The sequence below is a fragment of the Adiantum capillus-veneris genome, chromosome 12 (assembly GCF_014529385.1).
Source record: "Adiantum capillus-veneris isolate H3 chromosome 12, ASM1452938v2, whole genome shotgun sequence".
Classification (NCBI taxonomy): domain Eukaryota; kingdom Viridiplantae; phylum Streptophyta; class Polypodiopsida; order Polypodiales; family Pteridaceae; genus Adiantum; species Adiantum capillus-veneris.
Window position 1 is genome coordinate 128,199,251 of NC_140942.1, and position 8,690 is coordinate 128,207,940.

The window sequence follows — 8,690 nt, forward strand, 5'->3', positions numbered from 1 at the left end:
CGATGGGGAGCAATAATGCTTCCACTTCGAGGGAAACCTCCAGCACGCCAGGCCTAGATGGGATATTCCTAAACGAAAATTGGGAGTATGACCTACAAGCAGAAGCTATAACTGATCGGTACACAGGACACACCTATCATGTGGGTTGGTAAGATGTTCTACAATCCACATCGGGTGCTACTAGCATAGATGAGCAACAACAGAAAGTCTGTGATATCCTCCATAGGATTGTCGAGTTAGAAAGACAGAACACAGGGATCAACATGCCTTCAACAGGCCTAATGAGATTCTTGGATACGCGAAAGGCCAACCAACCAACCCTATCACAAATGGAGACTCCCTCAGTGAGCCCCATTGATCCTCCATATGTTGTTTCGCCAGGAGCCTCAGTACAATCTGAGCCCACAAGTGGCAGCTTTACCTTCCCAGATGTAGCTCATCTTTCTCTTAATGACACTACGGCTACCATGCATATCCCAGTGGTGAGCATGACAAGAAGTACACCATGGAGTTCATTTGTTAACACTGCGCCGATGCCTAGTAGCACAGTGCCCCCAACTATACCTACATGTATGTATCAATCATGTGCACCTGTCGTACCTCAGCCTCATGTAGCTCCTACACCTCCGATTATTCCAAGAGCTTACAATCCACAATGGCATTATCCAAGCTCTTATACAAGTGGAGCCATGCCATTTAATAATAACATGCCATATCAGGCACCCCCTATGCCTAGGGCCACGCCTGTAAACTTTGGACCATCGTCTGGTACACCACCATACGAAATATGGGACCCAAGAGCCGCGCGTATGCCAAGGCCAAGGCCAACTCCCATCTCACATGTGGTTCCAGGAGCACATACACCCATTATACCTGCTCAAATAGTAGATTTGGTAGCATTTGCTCAAACTATCGGTCGCTCTATTGCGGAAAACATGTGTAGTGCACCTGATAGAGAGCCTAGGAGCAAGGCAGTTCAAGTAGCTAAGCTCACACAGAAATTCAGTGGAGACGAAGATGCTAGAAAGCATATGGAAGTCTTTGAACATGTGTGCGATTCCTTGGAAGAGCACAATGAGCTACATAAGTGTAAGGCTTTGAGTTTGACCCTAAGCGGAAAGGCTGGAGATTGGTATAGAACCTTAAGAGTAGAACAGAAAACGATCTACTCTACTCTTAGGAGACTGTTCTTAAAAGAATACATACGAGAGGGAGTACTTTGGGGTGTAGCCTCTTAGCTCCAGAAAGCCCAACGAGAAGAAGGTGAATCCGTGAGAGACTTCATTAGTCGCCTAAAGAATTTGAATTCTCGATGCAATCCAAACGAGCGATTCAACAACAACCAATTTCTCGATAGATTCATTAGGGGACTACGACATGAAAGTATTTATAATGGCCTAGTCATTAGAGGTATCACTACTTGGGAAGCAGTCACCATGAATGCAATCCAATTGGAGGATAATTTAATGATTGCAGGAGAAAGAGTGTCCACCGAGCCGAAGTCTAGTAGCTCGCAAGCGTCAGGGCATGAGCCAATGAAGATAAAGCCAATCGTGAAAGAGCAAACGATATCTGAGATGACTTTGGCAGATCTCACTAAGGCCATCCAAGAAAGCCTTAGGGGTAATCGTGCTCCACAAAACACTCATATGTATCCAAGAAGGGAGCAACAATGGTGCTCAATTTGCTTGGGCCCACATACTACGAGTGAATGCCCTACTTTCAGAGTAAAGTTTTAACGGGACTTGTAACGCGTGTGATAGGTATGGTCATCAAGCAAAGGATTGCCTAATGCTTAAACGCATCATGGAAAATAGACCGCCTATAGCTTGGGCAGACTCACCTCGAGTTCCTGCATTGATGCCTACCCCACCCATGGAGCAACAGTTGCCATTACAGCACATGGTCCCAAGAACCCAAAATGTGGTCCAAACCACACCGTTGCCACCTCTAGTGCTAGGACCGCAACCCCCTCATCCAAGAGTTACACCTATGAACCAAATAGGTTGCGAGTCATCTAGTACTTATGTAGATTGCGAAGAGGACATAGACTCTAGTATCACCTATGGAGTCGACATGCTTGAGGAGTGTCCCATGTACTATATGGAAGACCATTGGGGACAAATCAAACCGGTATATCAAGCTACTGCACTAGCAGCAAGAGGCCAAAACATTAATAGTTTTGCCAGGAGACCACCTCTTCAGTGCTACGAATGTGGTGGACCACATCGAGTAGCTGAGTGCCCCATTAGAATGCAAAAGAATGCTGCACTAATGCAAACAAGTCAATTGAGTGCATTGGCAATGCCAATACTCACTTGTAATCGTTGTGGCATAGATCATTTGATCGCACAGTGTCCTAACAATCCAAACGCACCGAAAATCACACCATTGAACTTAATAGAGATTGTTGATGGGACACCACCAACTATAAACATAGCACCAGTGAATGCACTCACACGGTCGATGCTCCAAAAGCAAAATTACATCCTCGAAGAGAGAGATGCTGCATCCATTGGCCGAGCGAGAAAGAAGAAAACACGAAGAAAGAAATCCCTTAATGCTTCTAGCTCAAAACCTAGTTCAAAGACTAACATAGGGACAGGAGAGGATCCCATGTATATGAATGACCCTGAGGATGACTCAGATTCGATAGAGACCACGGAGACCAAAACTGTTACTACAAAGGAAAAAGCCAGTGAGGAGGATCACGAGAGGGAATTACGATGAACACCAAAAGAGAATTCAAAGTTAAACCACCCTGTTGCAAACCCCCAAGATAAGCCACGAGAGACAAAAAATGAGGATTGAAAGAGAAATATTGGAACCTATCCAAACCCAACAGTGGAAATTGAACGAGTCCAACAATTGAGGGGTTTGGTGGAAGAAACTCAACGAACATTAGAACCTGAACCCAAACATATCCAGATGTCGGACACAATGTTTCCCACACAAGTTCAACCTCACAAGAACTATAGGCCGTTAGCTATACCCAGTATCATTCGGGAAGAGAGTGAGGGTAGGACATCTGAAAGTGGACACACACATTTCCTACTAGAGAGAATGTTTGGTGAGGGAATGCCCGACCCCCTTGAGGAAGTGGAGATTCCATCTTCACCATTCTCTTGTCAGGGTCCTACGTCCCACAAGATGCCATTAAATGTTGCCAAATTGATGGATTTCATGTCTTCAGAAGTTAGAACCACCATCATGTCCAAACTATATAAAGACCCCGAGCTAGTCTCAGCTCTTCGAGCCTTCCTCAATGGAGAATTACAGGCCGGATTACCACAGTTTGCACATATGAACAAACCTGACTCGTAATGAATGATGAGGAACATTTAGCACCACCATCTGACCTAGCGGGACATGAATCTATAATTGAAATACCCGTTAACAAGTTGGGGCAATACTTTGGAGGTGATGAATCTAATACTACTCTACCAATCACTACTAAAGGATTAGCTGTAAAGGGGGTCCTTGACGGTGGTGCGGGAGTCAGCATGGTGACAAAGAGTTGTTGGGAGTCTATGGGGCGACCTCACCTTGAAGCCACAAGCGTAGTGGTAAAAATGGCTAATGGATCTATTGTTACGCCTATTGGAATGCTAAAGGATCTCAGGATCAAGGTCTTGGGACACAAGGTAAGGCAGACTTTCATTGTTATGGATTTTTCCAAGCATCCTATGTCATTTGAGATGATCTTAGGGCGTCCATTCATGAGGGAAGCAAAAATGGTGCATGACTGGTCCAAAAACCACGTCTACTTACAGTTCCAAGACTCTGTCATTCGAGTTGAGCTTTTAAGTGGTCGAACGCATCCTCTAGGAAATAAATTCATCATTGATAATCGATCAGACACAACAATTCACTCAGCTCCATTACAGTATTGTTACACGTGTAACAAAGACACGGATATTGGGGAGAACTCTCCTTATATGGATATCCTACCCGGAATGGCTGAGTCAGACAATGTCGATTGGGTACACCTAGCGGCAACTATAGATACATGGGGAGCTATAGGAACAACCTAGGTAACACCAGATGGGGAAGATATACCACACATTGCACCAGTAAACATGTTAGGTGTAGCGCATGTAACATCCGATGATAAGAAAGAGGCACACCTACCTGAGAGTGAAACCGATGATTCCTCAAAGGCTTCAGGCCAATACACATCAGAAACGGAATCTCAGGGAGAAATGGATTCAGAACTTGAGGAAACATCGAGTGAACCAAGTATAGAAATTGAACACTCAAGGCCTAGTACGACCATCTATGGTAATTTATATGAGAGTGAAGAAGATACACGTGAAGACCTATCAGGCGAGTCGAGTTCAAACATTTACCAAATCAAAACCTTAACAAGAAACAAAGGTCATTTAAGAGACGACGATATCGAGCAAATGTGAGAGCTGGGATAAACAAGGAAAGATCTACTGCAGAATGGCTTAGCTATCTAGGGGCATGTGATGCTCATCGAAAGCTAGTAGAAAATTGGGGTGAACATCTCCAGAGTGTCATGTGGTGCAGCCCGCGACCCATTGACCTCGCTCAATTGGAGGTTACAGAGCCGAAATTGAGTCGAACTATAAGAAGACGTCAAAACCGAGAGTTAGCACAACAACAAACGGAGGCAGAACTAAAAGAAAGGTCTCCATCAGGACAAGAGCCTACTGACTTACATACGGCTCCTGAACATTTTAAATCTTATTCCACGGGGGAGCGAAAGGTTGTGTATGCCAAAGCCCAACGAATACCTACCAATGGAAGCACTGGAGTCTATGATGATCCAGCGGTAGTTAAAGAGATAGAATTAGCAGAACCAGGTGAGGAGTCTAAACCAGTCTTTATTGCTCAAGACCTTACCGAAACTGAAGAGGCTGTACTTAAGGAGCTCCTCAAGGAATACAAGGATATCTTTGCTTGGACATATCATGACATGAAGGGCGTTCCACCTTCTGTGGTGCAACATACAATTCCCATGATCAACATTGCTAAACCCGTCCAGCAACGACCCTATCCAATGAATCCTAAGTATGCCAAAATTGTACAAGAGGAGATTGAAAAACTTATCCAATGTGGATTCATATACCCTATTGAGCACTCAAAATGGGTTTCTCCAATATTCATTGTGACAAAAAAGAATGGGAAACTAAGAGTGTGCGTGGACCTCAAGAAAGTTAATGCAGCCACTAGGAGAGATCATTATCCCTTGCCATATTCAGAACATGTTCTTGAAAGAGTTGCGGGTAAGGAAGCTTATAGCTTTTTAGATGGGTACTCTGGTTACAATCAAATCACAATTGCATTAGAGGACCAAGCTAAAACTGCTTTTATCACAGAGTTTGGAGTGTTTGCATTTCGTGTTATGGCTTTTGGCTTAACAAATGCCCTTGCTACATTCCAACGATTAATAAACACTGCGTTTAAAGAATTTCTAAGGGAGTTTTGTGAAGCTTTCCTAGACGACCTTTGTGTTTATTCTTCTTGGGAGAAGCATTTGTTATATCTACGAAAAATATTTGAAAGGTGCAGATTTTATCGCATCTCATTGAACCCTTTCAAATGCCAATTTTGGGTTAAGCATGGAGTCATTCTAGGGCATATAGTGTCCAAGAACGGGATATCCACAGATGAGAGTAAGATTAAAGCCATAGCCGATTTGCCACCACCTACTAACTATAAAGGAGTTCAAAGATTTATGGGCCATGTTGGTTATTATCGAAGGTTTATTTTAAGCTTTGCCGAGATAGCGCGTCCATTGTACAAGCTTCTTATCGAGTTTCACTGGACGGAAGAATGTCATCAATCTTATGAGTTATTAAAGAAGGCCCTAACAAGTGCTCCAATCCTGCGAACACCTGATTGGAATGTACCTTTTCATGTGCATATTGATGCATCAAATTTTGCTATTGGGTGTGTTCTAGCTCAACCAGGAGAACATAAATTGGACTACCCTATTAGCTTTGCAAGTCGCCAATTAAATGATGCCGAGATGAACTACACTACTACAGAGCGCGAAGGTCTAGCTATGATTTACGCAGTAAAGAAATTTTGCTATTACCTTCTTGCTACCAAGTTTGTGTTTTATGTTGATCATCAAGGATTGCTATATTTGGTAAACAAGCCGTGTTCCATGGGTCGAATTACACGATGGTTGTTAATTCTTCTTGAGTTTGACTTCACCGTTGTTGTGAGGCCTGAGAGGAAACATGTTACGGTGGATCATTTATCTCATATCCCTAATGGCGAAGCTCCTACGGGGGTTGATGATGAATTGCCCGATACTCCTTTGTTCATTGCTGAGACAATGCTTGAATGGAGTGAAAAGATTGTTAACTTCTTAGTTCATGGTTTTCCACCCAAAGAGCTGCGAAAAGATATAGCTCGAAAATTAATCAAGGAATGCGAACCCTATTGCTTACTGGCTGGAACTCTCTATAAGAGAGGAAAAGATGATGTTCTTAGACGCTGTGCCCGCGAGGATGAGTATTTATATATTCTACAAGAGGCACACATGGGCGTAGCTGGTGGTCACTTTTCAGGAAAGTTGACTGTCCGAAAGATCTTACAGTCAGGCTATTGGTGGCCCACTCTGTTTAAGGATGCATCACTTTTTGCAAAGGGATGTGATGAATGCCAATGCTTCAAGAAGCCACAAAGAAGTGATAGGATGCCTCTACATCCCATCAAGGTAACCCAACCATTTGAAAAGTGGGGCTTAGACTTTGTAGGACCGATTAGTCCGGCTGCACGTAACACGCAATCACGATATATCATTGTGGCTACCGACTATGTAACCAAATGGGCTAAAGCAAAAGCAACACGAAAGGCGGATGCAAAAACAACAGCTAAGTTCCTCTTTGAGAACATTATCACACGTTTTGGATGCCCCTTTGAACTTGTGAGTGACAATGGAACTCATTTTATAAATGAAGTGATAAAAGGACTCACATCAAACTTCATGATATCTCACCACAAGTCTACACCCTATTATCCCCAAGCTAATGGCCAAGCTGAGAGTACCAACAAAACTCTCATCTCCATTTTGACAAGACAGTTGAGGCTCATCGCACTGATTGGGACCTAAAGCTTACATCAGCTTTATGGGCTTATCGCGTATAAAGTTGCTATTAATTGCCACCGTTTAAGATGGCGTATGGCCAAGAAGCAGTTATGCCATGGGAGTTTGTCATTCCTAGTCTTCGAGTAGCTTCTCAATAAGGTTGGGATGGTAACCCCTTAGTTGAGCGATTATATATCCTGGAAAGGCTAGATGAAGAGAGGCAATTAGCTGTGCGAAATGCTCTAGTGGAGAAGGATAGGAGAAAGAAGTGGTTTGATAGCCATTTAAAGGATAAAGACATCAAGGTTGGTGATAAAGTTCTTATGTACGGGGTACGTAATGAAAAGAAGAAATTGAAATACGCTGGTAAGGGACCATATCGAGTGTGTGAAATTACCCCGCAAGGTACCATTCGTGTGGAGACTCTAGATGGAGTTGAAACCATTGGATTCCTTAATGGGAGTAAATTCAAAAGATATTATGATCCTCTAAGCCAGGAAGAGTTGCAAGCCATCCATCAAAAGAAGGCTGCCAAGGAACAAGCAGAGCTTAAAAAAATCCAAGCAAGAGTTGAGGCTCGAGAACGACAACAACGTCTTAGACGCCAACGAGAGGCTAATCTGGGAATCACGCAAGCATTTTTTGAGGACACAGATGATGACTCATTAGAATCTGAGCCACCCCTATGATACCCAATTGAGCTAAATAGCCCCTATGGGAAAGTACTATACAATGCCTTATTAGATACGGGAGCTAAACACAATTTGTTGTCCTATGGAGTTTGGTGTCAATTAGGGAAACCGACCCTATCCACGAGTACGATGCAAGTCAAGTGCATTAATAAAAGGAAAACTGCTATTCTTGGAGTCCTTCAGACCCCTGTTGTCTATGACAATGGAAGCATAGTGCAGAGGTTTCTAGTCATGCCCGCGGGAGCTATGGAAGGCAACGTAAACCTGGGACGCACGTGGATGTTGGCAACCAAATGCACTATTGATTGGGATACTGGTAGTGTCACGACGCGACCACCGACTCTTACCCCTATCATTCAAGCAAAGTCACCTACGTTGCAAACTCTAGCAAAGTTGAAGGATAGCCAACATTCACAAGCCAAGGTGGTTAACTTGTCTTTGCCGGCTACCCATGAACCTAGCACTTCAACACTTGTAGTTGCAGCAAGCAGTAATATTGCAAGTACTCAACCTGCACGACCTAAGAGTACATATCAATGGGTCCCCAAGGCCTTACTTCCAACTACCTCAACCCTCCCATCCATTCCAAGAAAAAATTCCCCTCGAAAACCAAGAGCGCGCTCTAGGAGAGTCAAGACCAAATCACGATGGATTCCAAAACGACTATTAAAAGCCCAAGGCTACTATGATGGAAATGAGCAAATCTGGGTACCTAAACGTAAAATGTGTCCTTCCCTATCGACAACAAACCCATATGAGTCAAACAGTGTAACACTAAAGCCAATGGCAGACCGTGGGAAGGGAAAGATCACAGAATGCTACACACCTAGTCCAGAGCTAGTTTGGGCTCCAAGGCAAAACCAATTTATTCCACCTAGCTCAGGAATGGGGGAGTTCCATGAAGCTTCTAGCTCCTCATGTAATACAAC